The sequence below is a fragment of the Cottoperca gobio genome, chromosome 24 (assembly GCF_900634415.1).
Source record: "Cottoperca gobio chromosome 24, fCotGob3.1, whole genome shotgun sequence".
NCBI classification, from domain to species: domain Eukaryota; kingdom Metazoa; phylum Chordata; class Actinopteri; order Perciformes; family Bovichtidae; genus Cottoperca; species Cottoperca gobio.
Window position 1 is genome coordinate 10,291,966 of NC_041378.1, and position 20,521 is coordinate 10,312,486.

Consider the following 20,521-nt stretch of genomic DNA (forward strand, 5'->3'; position numbering starts at 1 on the left):
CGCCATCAGAGGACTCAGACTTTTCTTCCGCTGAAACATAAGCAGAACATTTTGACTTATTTGATCTTGTAGAAGTATTTGATCTTGTAGAAGTATTTGATCGAGCAGACTGTGCTGACATTGAGCTCATTGCTCTCCCTTCACTCTCCTCTTCAACAACTCTTTCCTCAGGATTGTCACCACCGTCTTCCAAGGGTACTTCAGAAGCTTTCGATATTCTAGATGTTGTAGAAACATTTGACTTTGCTGATTTTGCTGATCTGACTGATATAATGCTTGGAGCTCTGTCTTCATGTTCCTCGTGATCAGATATATTTTCCTCAGCTGGACCATCAAGTCCTCTTGATTTAGTCGACTTTACAGAAATGGTTGACTTTGCAGTTTTGGCTGACATGGCACTCTGTGCTCTCTCTTGAGCTTCCTCTTCATCATCATCTTCATCAGGAGCGGCAGTAGTTTTGTCAGACCGAACCTCAGAAACTTTGGATCTTCTAGATGTTGTAGAAACATGTGACTTTGCCTGATTTTCTTGACCTGGCTGATATATTGCTTGGATGCTCTCTGTGCAGACTTTATAGATATCTCAGAAACATGTGACTGGACTGATTTGGCTGACATGCTGCTTGCTACTCTTTCTTCAGTTTGCTCTTTTTCATTTTCTTCACCAGGGTTCTCGGAGCCTTCTTCAGCTGGAACATGAGCAGAATATTTCGACTTATTTGATTTTGCAGAAATGCTTGACTTAACAGACTGCAGTGACATTGAGCTGACTGATCTCCCGTCTGAGTCCTCTTCAACAACAATTTCTTGAGAAGCATCACCACATTTTTCAGAAGGAATTGTAGAACCTCTTGATTTCCTAGATATTGCTGAAGCATTTGACTTAGTTGAAATATTGCTTGGAGCTCTTTCTCCATGTTCTGATTTGACCGAAAGATTTGACCGTGTTGATTTAGCGGATTTGGCTGACACATTTGACCGTCCTGATTTCACTGACAGTGGACTATGTCCCCTTTCTTCCTCATATTCAGTAACATTTTCTCTATCAGAACTGTCACAGCATTTCGACTTGCTTGATCTTGCTGAATTGTTACTGGACTTTTCTGACATGCAGCTCAGTGACCTCTCACTGGTCTCCTCTTCAGCATCACAAATATCATCATCGTGTTTGGGAAGAACTTGAGACGCTTTTGATTTTGTAGATACAGCAGAGGCACTTGACTTTGCTGACATTGCACTTGATGCTCTTTCTGCAATGTTCTCATCATCATTGTTTTCCTCAGACCTATCTTTAGAGGCTTTTGACGCACTCGCTTCAGCTTCATCATCTCCAGTATGCTCGCTATCATTTCCATCCTCGTGATTGTCATCACTTTCTTTATTAGGAACTTCAGATGATTTAGATATGCCAGATTTTGCAGAAATACTTGACTTCACAGATGTTGCTGATTTGACTGACATTGTGCTTTGTGGTCTCCCTTCACTTAAAATGTCAGCACTTTCGGACATCTTTGATTTGGTTGACATTACACTTGGCACTCTCTCTTGATCATCTCCAGCCTCTTCAGCTTCCGCCTCTTCTTCAAAATCTTCATCACCATTTTGTGACGTCCTTTTCTCAGTTTCCTTCTCAGCTTGTTCTTCATCAGGGAGAGAAGAGACTCTTGAACCCTTTGATTTAATAGAGGCATTGGATTTTAATGACATGGAAGTTAATGGTCGTTCTTCATCAACATCCTCCCTGGATTTTGTAGAGGCATTTGAATTGACAGACATGGCACTTGATTGATCTCTTTGCATCCCACCTTCTTCTTCTTCTTCTTCAGATTGGGCCTTGATTTCTACTTTTGCTTCATCCTCAGAATCTTTAGACACTCCGCAATTACAAGCGTAGGAGCTTTTGGATTTTCTTGACTTGCTTGAGTGCCCTGAAGCATCAGATGTTTTATCTGTAGGGCTAAGGGATGTATGTTGCATCGGGGATGCTGTATCCAACACTGCACTTCCAGTGGTCTCTTCCCTTTCAGGTTTAACATTGTGAAAAGATGCTCTTGAAGCATTCAATGGGACATCGTCCTCATCGTTTTGATCCTCCTCAAGGTCTATTAATACTTCAGAGGAAGCACTAGAAGCCGATCCTGTTTGCTCTTCTTGCTGTAGTATTTCAGCAGTTTTCACATTGACCTGAACATTTGGGGAACTGTCAACACACACTTCACAGTTGTCCGGTGGGGAGGATTGCACCGTGCACTTTGGTGAACAAGTTTCACTCCTGGTAGTGCAGTACTCCACAATTTCAGCCGTTTGCTCCACACAAGTTTCTGTCTCCACTACTTGTTCTATATGCTCTTCGCTAGTTTGCCTTTTAGCTATTGTCTTTCTAGAGACTGTCGTATGTGAAGATGCACTTGAGCTGGAGGTTCGAATGCGGCGGGTTGCTCCATGTGTCCCTGGGACATTTTTCCAGATGTCATATTCCTGGCAGTGACTGCAGCAGTAAGGACAGTGAGGCTCCTCTGTATGTCTTTGACAGGGCCTTGGGATGTAAGCTTCATCTTGCTCACTAGCAGAGATGTTTTCAGTTTCTGAATAGTTGTCATTAGTCTGTTCAAAATAGGGGTCATTGTGTCCTTGTAGGAAGTCACAGGTCCCGCCTCTGGTCTTTGTTACTTCTGTCGACCAATGTAATATTTCTTCATTTTGTAGCCGGAAGCGCACTTTCATCTCCATCGACAAACTGCCATCTTTATTCACACGAACCCGTTTCTCGATATCATCCCCTATCATTCCGTCACCTGTGTGCGGGCAGGAGTCCGCTTTATCCAGAGAGTCGGTTCCGTCCGGTAATGACTTGTCAGATGACACTGAGTGCCTGGTAGATCTGTTGTCAGATTCCAGTTGTGAATTGATGATCCTTTTCTTTGTTGGAAGTCCTTGGTTTAACATCAAAACACAAGAAAAGACAGACAAATACAAAAATGAATGACAGCTCATTGTGTACAGTACAATTATACTGTCTATTGCAGATCCTTCACCAGTGAAACAATGATTAGAATGTAATTCATTGAAAAAACACATAATTCAGAAGTGAAGGCTGTGACAATAATCTGCTTCTCCTACCCTCGTGTCCTTCATTGCAGCCACTGGAGCGTGACAGCTTCGGAAGTTTGTCATCAGATGTTTTCCGAAAATCCTCCACGACGGACGGGTGAGAAGGCTCACGTCCCACGCAGACAAGCACACTGGGGCACTGCATAAGACTCTGAACATTGTCAATCTGAAACAAAACGTATTGGTTAAGAGTGAGCCTGTTTACTGAATCAAGTTGATAGCAACAATACATTACATTACCAGATTATTAGCAGAGAGATTATAAGCATGTTTGATTTGAAACTGTTTGGATTGAATCCCATGGACAGGCCATAATTTGAAGTACTGTAGATGGCACATTTTTACCAGGTAGTTTTCTCACTCTGTTATCAGCCTTAAAGGTGTGAGTAAACTGAATGCAGAACAATTGAGGAAGTAGAATGATGCGTATCTAGTGCAGAGTTTTAAAACCTTATTATCTACCACTGTACCTGTAAAGAGGCCTCCTGCCGAAACGGGGACGACATGTTTACTGGTACCTTGAGTTTCCTATATAATATAATATATGCCATTGGGTGGACATTTGTAACCCTCCAGCTGAGTGCATATTTATGAGACTGTGGTCATAGTGGGGGATAAACGCTGCAGTGCGGGTGCTGTATTCTACCCACTGAGCTGCAGAACCTGTCTTTTAATGAGTTATTATTTGACTAAGATTGAAGCTTCTGTGGCCACTTTTAATTACTCAAATAACAACAAGTATAGCTTTTATTTGTTTTATTATTGTTTAATATCAAATGCGTCCAGTAACTATGTTTTAAAAATATTAGTCTGATGTTAGTTTGTAGTTTTAGTAAATGTCTGTTATTTTACTAAACATATAGAACTATAGCAAATAGAAAATATTTATAGGGAAACATTTAAAAAGTGTTTTGAGGATAATATTATAATTGGGTCTATGCATTGTCCCCTATTCTGTACACTTGAATGCTCTAAATCCCTGCAAAAGAAGGCTGTGAGTCAAAGACAAAATAAATGTCCTAATCCAGGATGACTCTGCATTATTGCAATGGTGAGCGGCCATCGTCACCATGGGTAATGTTCAGCAGTATTTCAAGCCTGCTCACTGAGAAAGCAGTATACTAAATGATATAGACAAGCAAACACAGTGGTCTGAGCATTGTAATCCATTAACACAACAGCTTTACATTAATTTGTTTTTGCTTTAGGACACCTCCTACTCTTAAAATGTGTAATGCAACATAAACATCAAGTCTCTCGTAATGCCTGTTGGTATTGCAAGGTGGGAACAAAGTGGATGGCTAACATTATGCAGGCTCATTATCATCATCATCATCATCATCATCATCATCATCATCATCATCATCATCATCACAGTGGGGGGATTTGAAATATACAGTAAATCTTCTGTCTCACAGGTGATTAGCCTGAATGCTAATCTAAGGGGTGAGTGTGCACTGACCTGTTTTCCATAGCATCTCTATGCAAAGGCCTAATACAATGTAGCTACTGTACAGTATTTAGCTTTCCTACAGATAAACACACATTGCAGTCTGATAGAAACCATACATCTCCAAGTTTGGTGATTTTTACATGTTCAGATAATGTCATCTTCCATGTTTTAGGATTAAAAAAATGTGCGAGTTATAATTCATACATTACTAATAAATGCTTTTAAACCAAACTGGGTTTTATAAAAAAAAAACGTTGAAACTACTTTAAATCTTAAAAAACATCCATCTTAAAATAACAAGGAACCACAGATAATACTTTATTAAATCAATATGTATGTATATTTCTATTGCATATTTGTATTTATTATAGGGTGAAGTAAAAAAAGATTGTATAAAGTACTGCTATTCCTATTTGTTTCATTTATGCAAGTGTGCTTTTGCGTTTTCATGAAACACAATATTGACTACTGCTTCCTCTGTTCACTACTGACAGCTATCTCAGAGAAACATCTAGACTAAATTATTGAGTTTTGTTGATTTTTATTTTGCCGGAAATCTGTTTTGATGAAAGTGCAGTTTTGAATCTTAAATACGATGTCGGTGAAGGCAGATGAATGGCTTCATCCGTGGTCACACAAAGCCCAGGTGAAGATAATTAATTGCCACTGTGGAAGACACATTTCTGAGACACCTCTGGTATCAAAGTAGGGGAGTGGAGTCTCAACGTTGACCTGTTTTTCCTCTCTCAAAAATAGCTCTGATTTGACCAAGATTAATGGGGTTTGGAGAAATACCCACAATCTGAATGTGTGTGTGAGGGAATATCCCCGTTACATTCCCTCATGCATGCACTCAAAATATTTATCCCTCTACACTTAGATTATGACAAACTACTCAATGCAAACCAAATTCAATTAATATTGTATGAGTATATTTTTGTTTTGTAATGACCTGTCTATTACAACATGTTTCCTCCTAAATTAAATTATTTTACACAAATAAAACTGAATATCATGTGAATTTGGATGATAAATTAAAAAAGAAATTAGTGGCCGGAGGAAAAGTATTTTTTGCAATATAGAGCCAATAATGCAATACATATATGCCTAATACTTTGTATATGATATGTTTATTATGAAAATACACCAGGATATAAAATGAGAGATGTTTCAAAATTGAATGTTGCCATAAAATGACTTTTTGAAATGGTGTGTTTGGATCTGATAGTTGACAAAGCTCTCAACTGGGATTTAGTAGGGAATCTGTCCTGTCACTAGAGGCCTCTCTTTCACTCTGGTTCTCACTCTCAGGCACGAATAACAGCGATGTGGAGCAACACTTCAAACCAACATACTGAGAATACTTTTCTTATAGTAGTACTACTGTTCATTTCAGACTGGACATCCTTTCCAATTCCAATTAAATACAAGTGTTTGATCCCTATTGGTCTAGGAGGTAAGGGAAATAACAACTAGAAATACAATAACCCAGGAAAACGAGGCAACCGATTTGTAAAGCAAAAACAAGGGCATTTAATTCGGGAACGTATTCACTTAGGGTCAAGCACAGAAGACATAATATAATAACATTTCATACAACCTCTGTACTATAGATTCTTTGGCAAATTAATTACATTCAAAAATAAGGAGGTGGAGAGAGAGTCTGTAACAATAACTGTTCAAAAGCGTATAAAAAGAACAAATACACTAATTGGATTGTGAGATTTAAGAGGTCTTGGATTATATCAACATAAATAATAACACTTATGGTAAATACCTATATAGCGACACCTCCTACTCTAGGTGTTTGTGAGCTTACCTTGCGACCCTCCAGAGTGTACAACTTCCTGATGTGGTACTGCATGAGCTCAGAAACTTCCTCTTTGAAAAGCCCAAAACTGCGTAGACTCCTGCGGTGCAAGATGATGGTTTTTCTGGATTGGGGGTCGCTATTCTTCACCAGCACCACCCTCTTATTGTGCCTGTGATGATGAACGTGGCCTGAATGTGCCACAGGGTGCTCCTCAGGCCTGGTCGGTCTCCTGAGAACATGCTGGTGTGGGTGATGGGGGTGATAGGGTGTGTGAGCGTGACATAAAGGTGAGACATGAGTCTCTAACGCCTCCAGGGCCTGGGTATGTCTATACTCAGAGCAAAGGTAGCATTCCTCCAGATGCTCATGATGGGCCACCATGCCATGGTTGTGGATCCTGGGGAACCGGCTGGGGTGATGCTTGAAGGGGAGAGAAGACTTGTGGGAGCCTTCACCACCCACAGCATTGAAGCACTGGAAGTTGCGTTTGTGGGAGGACATTTTAGGCGGTAGTCTCTCAGCTCTGGTGTCAGGTGAGCAGAAGAAGAGTCATGTTTCTCCAGCGCTGCCTAGGGGAAGGTGTTGTACCACACATCTGCATGGCTCCCACCAATACCAGGCTGAAAGAGAAATTACAACTAGAGTTAAAAAACGGTCCTGTTTCCTGTTTACATGCAGCCTTTTCTCCTAGCATCTCCTGCGTGCAGACAGTGAACTTTAACTCTTACGTTCATTTAGCTTTTCCTGGCTCCTCAGTACTTAAGTCTAAATTAGTACCTACACGTCATTAGGGCAGATAAAAGGCTTGTTTGAAAAAGGAAATCTTTACAAAGAGTCACCTTCTTTCTGGCTGTAAGTCTAATCAGCAAAATACTGTTTTACATTTATCTTATGTTGTGTGTAGGAGTACAAAGTCAAAGGCAACTGGATTTACTTCTCGATATCTTAAAACCTGGAAGTCTTTGTTGACATTAACCTTGGCATTGTGTCACAAACTTACATTCTCTTATACATTGTGTCATACACTTTTCATACTTAATATAAAAGAAAATGTATGTACACTTTCCTATTATATTGGGACTAAACAGAAACATATGGCTGCACTAAGATTAGATGTATTCACAGGTTAGCAATTGTTGAAATCTCTCACTATTGCAAATACCTACAACATTCTAAAACAGGATTCACATGACAGGGTTGTTACATACTGTATGTACATGCTGAGAAGATCAAAGAGTAAAGCAGGACAGGGATGATGAGGATACATCCACAAATAAATCCTCCAAGTGACTTAAAATAACAATCTTAAGTCTCTGCTAGCAGTGAAAGTAGACATTACCTTGATGATTGTCACTGTCACTGAAGAAAATGCATCCATAGCCAGATTTTCCTGAAATCAATAACGCAAGGATTACCTATAAAAAGCAGCACTATCTGCAACAAGCACAATGTATGCTTACTGTGACAATACTAGGAGGTAAAGATGATTCATTGTTGTGTGATGGAAAGGGATGCAAGCCCACTATGAAATGCAAATAAAATGAGTTAAATTGTGTGGCTATAAAATAGGGCTAAGCTTGACTGACACATATAAAGAACAGGTTTGGCTGTTGTCCTTGTTATTGTATTAGCAATGTTGTAGACAAGTGAAGCAGCAAGTGTTTGCTCTAGCTAGGCATTCTGGCAGAGAAAATAAAAGTAATTGATTGCTGTAAATACTCTTATATGTTGTGTTGCCAGCCTCAACCTTTAAATCTTAAGGTTAAACTTACAGTATAGAACCATTTAGAGCCTACAAGGGTATTTTGATTGTCTTAGAATATCATTTAAATAGAACATGTTGTCCTCCATAATCCAGGATTATGAAAGTGAATTATATTTCAGTTAACTGAATTCAGGGTTTTGAATACATGTTTCTACCTGATGTTATAATACCAATAATATCATCTGTATGCAACAGTAAAGCAGCTCCAGCTATACTTTAATTTCTGACACCAGATGCTGACATTGTCCATATTATGTTTCATAAATAAGCCAAAACTCAACATGTATGAAATTGCAAAAACAATGCATGGCTACTGATAGAAATATTAATAAATTGTTCTGTAGAAATATTATTTTTGAGATGATTTTTGCAGGACGCGAATATTTGTTTCCTTTAAAGTTACAGAGAAAGTATTTAATTGTATGTAAAGATAACAGTGGCAATGGTGTCTACTACAGTTTTCAGAATTTGTAGAATGTAGCAGAATCTTAAAAACATGCCAAATACAAATATTCTGCAAAGTAGCTCATACCCAGTGGATTACAAATGCAAACAATCTTTATTCTTTATTAACCAGGAAACATATGTGGCCTTGGATCCCTAGAATAATGCTATTTATCCCTAAGGTGTCATGTTTGCAAACTGAGGCAAACAAGGAAAATAAAAATCGCATCCTGCAGGCCAGCTTAGTTCATCCAGTTTAACTTGTAATATTGCATCCTTTCTTTGTAGTTAGCACACGCAAACTACTGCCTAACAATCCTTATTCAATTTGAAGTTTCCAGTCTCTTTGGTGCATATTCCTTTTGCTATGCAAATAACATTTAATATACACAAGAAAGAAGAGTCCAGACAAAATGTACAGTATATAAGTGTGTATACTCACATCCTCCACAGCTATAAAAGAACCAAAGTGAAAATAAATAGTCCCAAAGCCACTGCTTGTAAGATGTTAAAGTCCCACAGAAACACCAGAGCTATTGCAAGCAGAGAAGCAAGAAACCAGTTCAAAAGCCTCCTTCCAGAAGCGGACCTACCTGCTAATCACAGACATGGGAAGCTAAGGATAGAATGCAAAGCCCTGCTAATCACTCTGAGATTGGACTGAAATCTGCTGAGGCTTTGGACACATGACTTGGACTTCACCATTGCATAAAGGGAGTTAAACACGCTTTAAGAAAGCAGATGAAAGCTCAGTGACAATTTATGACTAGGCATAATGGTCCTTCTTTTACCTGCCACACAATAAGTTGGTATGTTGAAATAACCAGAATTGAGTCGGGATGTCAATAATGACAAAAATAATATTATAACATCACTGACAGAACACATGTTATGATCCGAGTGATGGGTTTGTCACTTGTCAAAAATGTCACTAAGGGAGCTAAATTGAAAGTTTTGGCTCTCATGACGTATTTCTCTCTGTGTGACTTTTATACCCTGCGCTTCTTTACCCACAAGCTATGTTTTAGTATTCTAGGTGGTTTATATTTAATTATTTAATGTTATGCATCTCTGAATATCTTGAAAAGCACCCTATAAATACAATTTTAGATTCTAATTACTTATATTAAACAAAACAGACACTGTGTATAGCACTGTGTTTTGTTTCTTTTCTTGGAGGGATGTGGATTGATTTTTCTTTTGACACTCCCTCCTTCCTGTCGTGCAAAGGTCATGTTGCGTTTTAGTTTAGCTTAATAAAAGCTGCTATCTTGTTTTGTGTTACAGTTAGCATCCTGAACAACAACAGAGCCATCAGATCAACAAGTTTTCCAGTGATATGAAGCCAAAATATGTCCCTCGCCCATTTCACAGCATCATGCTGCGTCATGCCGTTTGATCATCACCACAAAAACAAAGAGGATACAGATTTACATATCACAAACCGAAAACAAAGAGTTGTCTCAAGGGTCATATCAAGATAAAGGGGTAAAGATGACAGCGTTTAAATTACCCATTTATTTTCCATGGCGTGGTGATACTAATGACAGAGGCACTGGCCCCGGCTAATAGGCCTACATCAACCCAGCTGGTTGGCAGTTTGTTACGACATGTCAAACGTAATCATGTTTCACCTGCATGTGTTACATGTGAAAGATGAAGTGCGTTAAGCTTTTTTAAAGACTGTACTTTCCTCGTCTAAATATCACTTGGGGTCAGCTCTCTCTTTTGAAGGACAAAGGAACTGCCGCAGAACACATGAGAGGTTACCCTTATCAGAGGCTCGCAGACGGCGTGACGATACCTCCCTGTGATGCCGGGAGTTACAAGAAGTGCTTCATCACAGGAGCACCCACTCCAACAAAGCCTACACAATCACACGCACAGAGGGGGCAAGACCCCGTGCTGCCATCTGTCTTCAGTCTTAAGGAGCTTGATGTGTCATGGTGGGGTGGAGTTGACTCGAGGAGGGCAGATTTATTGTGTCCTGACTCATGGGAAGAAAATAGCAGAAAGACTCCCCTGCTGAGTCATGACGGTAAGTGCTGAGAACGTGGTTTTGTCCTTTCTCTGTGGGCTTTCCTGTGCGAGGAAGCCACCTCCCATCACTCCTTCGAGTCAAGTGAAAGACTCACTTTAAGTCAGCTGAATCGAAAGTCATCAGAAAGAGACAAATTATCTTTTCATTAAATGTCTGAACTATGAAGGGCTTTCCTCACTCTCTGTGATCAATCATTTAAAGCTGCACCTAACACCGGCAGGCTCTCAGAGCTTAAAGTGACACAAAGACATTATTTCCTAGTACCTGCTGTCTGCATTAATTCAATTAAATATGATTAACAGGCATTTCAGCTTCAGCTGTCTAGCCTCCACCATGCCTGTACAGTTTTGGATCACAGTGCCAGCAGGGTGCCCAGAAGCTCACCATTTGCCAAGCTCACACGTGAGCACGGATGCTCAGGCTTAGCGCCCCCACCCTCCTGGCTGCAGTTAAAATATCAGGACTAATTGCTGTGCAACCTGCTGCGTTGCAGGACTCCTGCAATGTTAGTCACAGTCCTGCTAATGCTCTACACCCAGGAAGTTGAAACCTTCATAAAACGCCCCAGACATGGAGGTTCAAATTCAAGGTTGAATATAAAATGTGATAAATACTCTCACTTTAATGATATACATGATGGTCACAAAAACTAACATTGTAAGTATAAGTATAGTGTAATTCCATTAATAAAAATAATTAAAAAATGCACATCAAAAGAAGTAGAGAACAGTTAACCTTCCATGATCAGATATGAAATACTTATTTCTTAAAATTATAACATACCAGTACAAAACAAATACTAACAACTTTGATTGTTACAGCAAAAGAAAGAAAGATTAAATACAAAAAATACAGTTCTAGATGGTTCTAGTATTTTTCCTATTTTAATGCAGGTAACTATCTTAAGTGTGATTTTAAAATATACATTAGAAAAAATAAAATGCTACTTGTCAATATAAAAGCTGTCCATCCGTTCTAACATCTAACACCCGTGAATATATTAACTGTCCCTGCAAGTTAAATAAAAGATGATAAATACATTTGAGCAAACCAAGAGACTATTTAAGGAATACACTCATTAATTTAGCCACTAGAGTTTATTCTGAACATTTAAGAACTTGTGCCAATCTCATGGTAATGAGTGACCAGACAGGCTTTATCTCTATTCACACTTTAAACTTTACGTGTCACAGCAGGGTCACAGTGAGGATCACAGGGAGGGAATATAAATATAACCAAGAAAAGAAGCCTTGACCACGAACTTACACAATCCTACAGTAGCAGGCTCAGCCTCTGGGAAAATCCTATTATACTTACAGAAAACCTCTGGAGAATAGCAATTTAAATGTGCTGCTAAATGTATACATTTTGTTTGATTTATTTAAGCTATACAAATCTGTAAGTTGGTGGTTTAGCTAAGCAAAAGTAAAACATTTTTGCATGTGTTTCACTATTTTTCTTTTATATATGTAAAGAGGTTGATGCCACATCAATGGTTAACGGACAATATCGCTCCAGGTGCCAGTATATACATATATGTTTTGTATGATGAATAAAAATAATAAAAGACTATATTGCACAGGCAACATACTTCCCATATATTTCTTTATGTATCTAATAAGCCTCTCAAACATTTACCATAAGTCCATCTTTAATATTGAAAAGAATCAAACCAACATTTGTAAACCTACATGCCGTGTTATTCTTAAAATTAGCTCTGTTTAAATGATAACTTGTCCTCTTTTAACACAAAACTGCTACTGTGCTGTGAAATACTGAAATAGGATGTATACTGTGGTTACAAACTTACATAATCATGAAACAGTAGCAATGAGCATATTTCGAAATATAATGCATATTGCTGTCTTAGATCCGCTAAACAATTTTGCTAGTGATTAGCGTAAAGACATATTTTATACAGTCTATGATTAAGACCTGCACAAAAAGTATTATCTGTCAGAAGTGGGATTCGAACCCACGCCTCCAGGGGAGACTGCGACCTGAACGCAGCGCCTTAGACCGCTCGGCCATCCTGACAACTGAAGTCAACCGCGACCGGTAATTTAATAAATAACTGAGACTACAACGTTATCACAAATAAGGGAAACGGTTGAAAAAATGGATCCATCATACATAAATGTAAAAACATTATGAATTATACTTTCGCTTAACTGGCTAATAAGATAAATAGCTATAGCTAAAGGAAGCTAAGATCTATCATTGGCGTCAAACTAAACACCAATATTCCTGTGTAATACAGTCCTGAATATAATAATAATATAATAATAATAATAATAATAATAATAATAATAATAATAATAATAATAATAATAATAATAATAATAATAATAATAATAATAATAATAATGTTCTGTATCATTTCAACAGATTACCCACCTCTACCATTCTTCAACTACGGACCATTTAGGTCTGGAATTTTTTAGAAAAAATGAAATGTATTTAAAGAAATGTTTCAATATGTTTATATTTCTACATCCTGTGTCTGGTCACTCATTACCATGAGATTGGCACAGGTTCTTAAATGTTCAGAATAAACTAGACATGAAATACTAATATATCTTACAACACATGATACATTTCATTAAAATGGCCATTTATGTGTCATTTGCACATACAATTAATATTCAATATTACATTCAAAACTTTTGAATATCCAACATCAGGCCCAGGGACAAGTGATATACAGCAAGAACTACACATAAAAGGTCACTTTTTATGTAATAAAAATAATGATTTGGTCTATAATTTAATTTTTGTATGTTCCTTTTGGTGTTAAGTGAGTGTCACAAAAATAAAAAATAGGAAATGTGTTTTAGTTGTTCTTATTTCTAGCAGGGACACAACAATGACGATAGTTGAAGAATCACCCATGTATCATCTAGAAGTGCTGGCTGCAGCTTCTCTCATACCCACTAGAGGCTAACTCTCCAAAACGGCATCAAGTTCATGGAAGAATCCTGCGACAAGTAGACAGTTTTCATGGGTAATGTGTTTTGTTTTGTCGCCATCCCTGAAGGACATGTGCCACTGTTGTGAATGGCAGGAGTCAAACCAAACTAACTTCGTGATTTAAAGAAATATCGATTTGATCTGTTCAAAAGTCAGGCACATTCATTTGCAGCTGTAGCAAAAGCCGGAGCAGTTGACATAAATCGGGGTTGACTCCTGCGTGCAGGGATCAGGTCCGACCTTCGGCCCTCTCCCTCTCTCTCCCCCTTTCATGTATATCTTCGCTGTGCTATCTAAAAAACGCATAAATAATCAAAATCATGATCTTTAAAATAATAATAACAAGACAAATACAGCTAGTTTAATGAATGCAGACTTCTAGCTATCTTAATCTTTTGTTCTATTTAGTTATCTGATAATGGTTAGTTGAACACAGCTGGAGCCAATTAATTGTATTAAAATATGTTATGGTTCAAACACGTTTTTCTCTTAAATGTACACATGCCATTGATAGTGGCTGAAGGATAGTTGAATAGTGTACATATCTTATGTTAATGTGTAATTGTCTGCATGCCTAATCTTGCCTGTAGAATTATTATCCCACTACTAAGCAGAAATGGGTCAGTTTATAGATGGCATAAGTTAGCCAATAAGGTCATGGGCTATTGTAATTAATGGGTTTTTATAGATTCTTAGTTCCAAATACCTAGGGGGACACTGCCCTGTGAAAGTGCCGACTGTGTATTCTGCAGAAGCACAATTTACCAAACTACGGAATCAGGTCTTGCAGTAATACAATGTGCTTAAAAGAGTTGAAAATATCTTGATATAAGTTTATTCACTCACATGTGCTGCTGTTTCGGATAGGAAGCATTTGAAGTGTCCAGGGAGACTTAACTTGAAATTACTTTTTTTTACTACTGGTCTGTGCAACTTGTACTATGCCTTTTTAAATGGCATAGTACAAGTTGCTTCATGACTTTTTTTATGACATACTATACTACAACGTTTTATGAAATACTATACTCTGACTTTTTTATGACTTTTTAATATTAATATTTTTTATGACATAATAATAATAATATTAATTTTTTAAAGACATTTTTATGGCATACGATACTATGACACAGCAACTTCAAAATAACTGCAACTCACGTTTACACACGTTCTTGAAACCCTCCTGCCCTTCCTCTGGTTATGTAAATCAGTCACTTCAATAGAACACAAGATGCCATCTCCTTCACCCAAACATGTATCGAAGGTATATCTGTTGTTCTCCAAGATAAAGCTATCATCCTCCTGGCCTGCAGAAGTCCAAAGTCCATTAAAGTCATAGTGGGAGTCCATTGATCTCCCACTATGACTTTTTCTATGACTTATTAATGGTATACCGTACTATAACTTTTTTTAATTACTTTTTTTTTAAATCATATTTATATATATATACTGAATATATACTGTATATATATATATATATATATATATATATATATATATATATATATATATATATATATATATACATATATATATATGTATATACTGTGTATATATATAAATATATATATATATATATATATATATATATATATATATATATATATACTGTATATATATATATATATATATATACAGTATATATTCAGTATATATATGTCATATATACTATGACTTTTGAATGTTGGTGTTGTGTAATATGATGGCTTCTGTGTTGGAAAATGAATAGTACTCACGCTGTAAGTTGAGACAAATGGTTGGTGAGTTCAGGGTTTGTGTGCCAACTTGTAGGTCACAGTGGATACGTGACTGCAGCAGCTTTATTTGCTTATCAGAGCTTTCAGCTATCACTGCTCTTAAGTATTCCGCCATCTGTAATAAACATAGACCTATCCCGCTCATATCCTGTTTTGAACCTGTCAACATGGTACTTTAGTTGAAGTGTCTGAACTCTGGGGACAACTGTGTGAGTCATTTCCATGTGTCTCATTTTTGATGTTGAGTCTTTAAGGAAACAGGGCTGAGCATCCAGCAGGAAGGGATTCCTCCGAGCTCAGACATCAACAACATCCCGAATATTACACCCATAACGTAAAGGTCGGAGGAATGGGACTGAGCGTGGAAATGATGCCAGAGTGACCCGTTGCCAAGGTCAGTCAGGAGAGTTCTTACCCAGAAGTTCTGAGTGTAAACAGCGCACATCAAGGCAGCGGAAATGCTTTGTGTCATGACTGACGTACTTTATCTCTAAATAAGCAGCTGTAATGGGGTTTGTTGTTCCTGTATGTAGGAACTTGCATCACTGATCAGTCATCTTACGTGACTCTTGCACATGTTTTCTGGCCCCTGGGTGATGAAGACTTAAATTGTAATACCATGTAATAGATGTGGGCAGGACGTCTTTGTGCATATTATAGCACCTGCTTCTTTCAGGTCTGATGAATACTAAAGAGAAAAAATATTACAATTATTAATCAATTATTAAGAGATGTTGCTGCTCGTTTTCGGGCAATTTCCAACATATTAAAAATAATAATGATGTGAAAAAAAAAAAGATAATACTGAGTACAAATGTACAGTGTGTGTCCTAAAATCAGATCCACATGAGTTCAACATGAAATCTTGTTTGAATCTGTCAAATGAAAGAAAGGGGTCCTGCAATCTTGATAAATGTGGCCACATTTTTTGTGTACGATGGCGCATTTTATTAAAAGGTGGGGAAGGACAAATGGCAACATTTGTATGAGGCAGACATTCTTATGTGTGGCCTAGTGATGCTGTGCAGACTATCTTCATCTATGTTTTTAATATATATTTCTTTATTATTTGATAGATACATTGCATAGAAGCATCCATTAGAATCAGTAGATGCCCATTCACATGGCTACCCATTGTGCGTCCAGAAGTAATTCACCACATCTTGAGAGAAAGCAGCTCTCAGATCTGTCTGTCTGTCTGTCTGTCTGTCTGTCTGTCTGTCTGTCTGTCTACAGACTTTGTCACTGCCAGTCACAAAACTAGTTGTAAAACTACAAAACTGTGGTTGAGATCAAAAAGAAGGTTGCGTTCGAGGATGGGTGTGGTTTGAGCAAGGGCGCCAGAAGTATGGGGGTAGGAAGTGGGGAAGGGGCAGAAGTGGGGGGTGTGAGCCCATCGCAAAATGGTCTGTAGTTGGATATGTTTTAATGCTGGACCATTCAAATACTAACAATAGTAACTAATGATAAGGAAGCAATGATTAGTTATTGCTGATAACCATTTATTCTTTATGAAAGGTTTCATTATGTAAATTCATATTTATTTATTTGTTAGTACTTATTGTTATACACTTGGCTCATCAACATAGCAAAGAAGAAGACACATTTAATATAGGAGCAACAGAAGAATCACAATAAAATATAATCTTATTGAAATGGCAGACTATCTGCTTTACATAATCAAAAGTAGTTTATTGTCTTTAATATGAGAATAATAATCTTAAACTGTTGATATTAAAGAAACTAAATATATTTGTTTTTAAGAAATGCAGTATTTAAATGAATGGTATTTTTAAGTATAGCCGTTTTCTGGCCCAGATATGTGTGAAAAGTAGTCAAAGTAAATAAATGTGAAAAAACTAAAATATTACAAAGTCAGCAACAATAATATTAGATCTAAATCATTTTTAACTGTGAAAATAAGTTTATTATTATTACTTTTTAGTGCTACTGACTTGATCATCCAGCTGCAATGCAAATCAAATGTTAAAAACTAAATTCAACTCTTATAGGGAGGTATCACATCTGCTTCACAATCTGATTTAACTGTTAAATGGTATCCACGCTAATTTTATGAATGATATTTGTTGAAATATTTCAAACTTAATGGCTTTGAGTGTTTCTCACAAGCTTGCATCAGGCGGTCGTGTGGTTTGCTTTGTCTATCCTCCACAGTAGCTGTTAAAAGGGGCTCTCTCTCTCACACCACTGAACTTATAACATCACTCATCTAAATCATTAGTGCGTCTGCTTTTCAGGATGCACGCTGAGTAAAGTCTGTTGGTGCAGGCCGACGGGGCCAGAGCCACGACGGCAGCATGTGGGCCGCTAAAATGGAAAAGATGGGGAGTGACTTAAGATCAAAGACATGGAACCTTTGCGCTTTAAAGAGCAATGTCCGAATTCACTTAATATTAGGACATGGTGTGAGCTCATGTTTTTCACAACTAGAGGAAAGAACAACATTTTAATTAGCTATATCCTTTACAGTGCATGTCTCATCCCGGGCATTATTTAACAAAGTTGTCAGGAAATGGAAACACTGCACTAAATGTTATAATTATCTCAATTAATAACATGACTCAAAAATACCTAATGCCTCTTCCAGTTATTCCCACAATACGGGATCACACACGGAACAGATAAGGATGTTCTATCTCTTAAATGGAACAACCACATTGCAATTAGGAAGCACAATAGGAACATCCTCCTGCACATTGAGGTGAAGAGTTACACCACCCCTGGGAGAAACTGCAGCAGTCAAAAACAAGCCAGATTGCGCTGCAGCATAGATAGACCAGTGCAAGCCATGCTATTAGAGGCAGAGAGAGAGGGACCAATGTGGACCAGGCGGTAAAAATAGGACATGCACTGCCGTTTTTCATCACTTGTTTTAAAAATAATACATCAGTGCTAGTATTTCCCAAGTTTTCTCTTGACTATTCAATGCTGTTTCTATTTTGAGGGAAATGTGTTAATACACAACCGCAAAGCTCTTATTAAAGTGGGGAGTTTGATGAAATGCACATAGTTTTGGAAGACATTTCTCAATCCTTTTTTGTACATCCTGCAGTAGAGCACAAGCTTTACCGCCTGTGCCGATTTGGTAATCAGGCCGCGCTTATGGGTAAATGGAAATCTAGCCTTCTCCTTCCCTGGGTTGGCAGCCATGTGCTGGCCTCCCTCTGCGCTTTTGCTGGTCGCTTGTATCTGCTTAGAACAGGTGCCGGATCCCGTTCAGCTGCAGCATTCACAGCACAGGTACGGGTGGGAGGCCCTTGGCTGCTCGTACAGTCCCCCAAGTTTTCCAGGGGTCCCCATCTGTGTCCCCGCACATCCTCTGCCACATGGCACCTGTCCCTCGACGAGTCTGGTCCATTCTTCGTCCGGCGACGTAAACGCCTGCCTGCCACCCCACACTCTGCCTGTTGTTGAGCCACAATGAGATGAAGAATAGCTGCACCCATAATCCCTTGCTGTGAGACGTGTGTGTGTGTTTTTTTTCCTCCTCCTTCCTTTCCTCCTTTGGCCAGATTTAGGGCCAAGTACAAATTGTAAACAGGTTATTATGCTGCTGTAACACACTCCAGCTGGAAATGCACTCCGACAACATTTAGTGTTTACTGATGTAAGTGTGTCTTTATCCGTCACACAGAGTAGTTTAATTTGATGTAAAGTTCACTGCATTTACTGTGATGAGGATGTTGTAATGGGTTTGTGGTTTTCTATTTGCACGCCTGACAGGAAAGATGTGATTATTCCCCCAGAATCACTTGGAATTACATCTTTGGTTTCATATAACTGCAAATAACTACTTGCATGCAGCCACAATACAAAATAACTTTATCACAACATTATATATACAGTAGTAGCTATAGAAGGCTATGTAGGTTTAAAGGGCATCTCAGTCTGAAGATTGTTATGCCTTAGACACGTAGATCAAATCAGCCACTTCCTCTTGACCTACAGATAATACGCAAATAACGTCATATAGCACAAATGGTCGACCTCCAGATGTGACGTTATTGGATGCTCCTTCCCCAGCTATACAATGGATGCTGGACCAACCCGACAGTCAGCCTCCTCCGTGCCTCCGGAGGACACAATATTTAAAGTGATCACTGCTCACCTCGGTCCCGGCAGATGGATAATACTTTACACAGCTGTGCAAAGCTCTGCGCCCCTGTCCACACACACCAAGCCTTACGCTGTTACCTTGACAGTTGGTGTTGAGTTAGCCCGCTTGAGTTGTTTGTTTGCCCAGGGAAGTGACATGACGGCAGAGGAGGAAATAGGAAACATAACAGACTACCTGACAGACTCATTCCACAGGCTTGACCTGAGTCTGGAACCGAGCCAGTCAGCAATCAGAGAGAAATAACAAGCTTTTGTTTGTTCAGCCTATATCCTTATATTCTCAAATATTGTAAATCTGGTTATCCTGCAAATGTGTGAAAGATTCAATTAGTCAAATTAAAGAGATCACGCACTCCCTTATCACAGGGCTTTACACACAATCACTGCAAGTGCCTGTGTGTATAAAGTGTAAGTTTGATGCGGTTCACAACAATGTCATGGCAGTGTTTGTTGACACCTTATTTTCTCTTTCCATTCTTGTTGATTTATTGCAGCTAAAACAGCGGCAATGCAGAAGTCTCTGACTTAAGGTTGAGATGACGATGAGTCAACTTCTACGGAGGAAAAGATCGAGGCTGACAAGTTCAGTGTTTTGCCCTCACTTCCCGAAAACTTAAGTCACAGGATCTCCAAATATCGTTTAAAACTCTCGGAGAGCTCTTTTGGGGATTTTGTTACGCTAATCAAAGTGTTATTATCCACAGGAGATGTGAAGTGGTCAGTGCACTGGAAACTGCTGTGAACTTAATGTGTTAGACACCAAATGCAGTTTACTTCTCACTGCAGAGGCACCTTGATAAGAAAGTTTATCACTTAAAAAACCGGCCAAAACAAAGCAGAAGCACTATTATAGGCTAATTTTAGTAGGAAATGCATATACTCTATATCATAGCTTATTATAGTAGCCACTGTGTGACATGTATTTAAATTTAGTGCATTTGCTGTCCAGTGAAAACCATTTATCTAAAGTTTTGATTTAGAAAATGGAAGTGTTCCTTTATGGTTTCCAAAAAAATTCTCTTACTGCATCATG

At 38.3% G+C, this 20,521-nt stretch overlaps 1 non-coding gene across 1 annotated transcript; it reads right to left on the reverse strand.

The window, feature by feature from the left end:
* Positions 1–12,581: 12,581 nt before the first annotated feature.
* trnal-cag (transfer RNA leucine (anticodon CAG)) lies at positions 12,582–12,664 on the reverse strand. The gene has a single exon. It is a non-coding gene; the product is annotated as a tRNA-Leu (tRNA).
* Between the last annotated feature and the right edge of the window lie 7,857 nt (positions 12,665–20,521).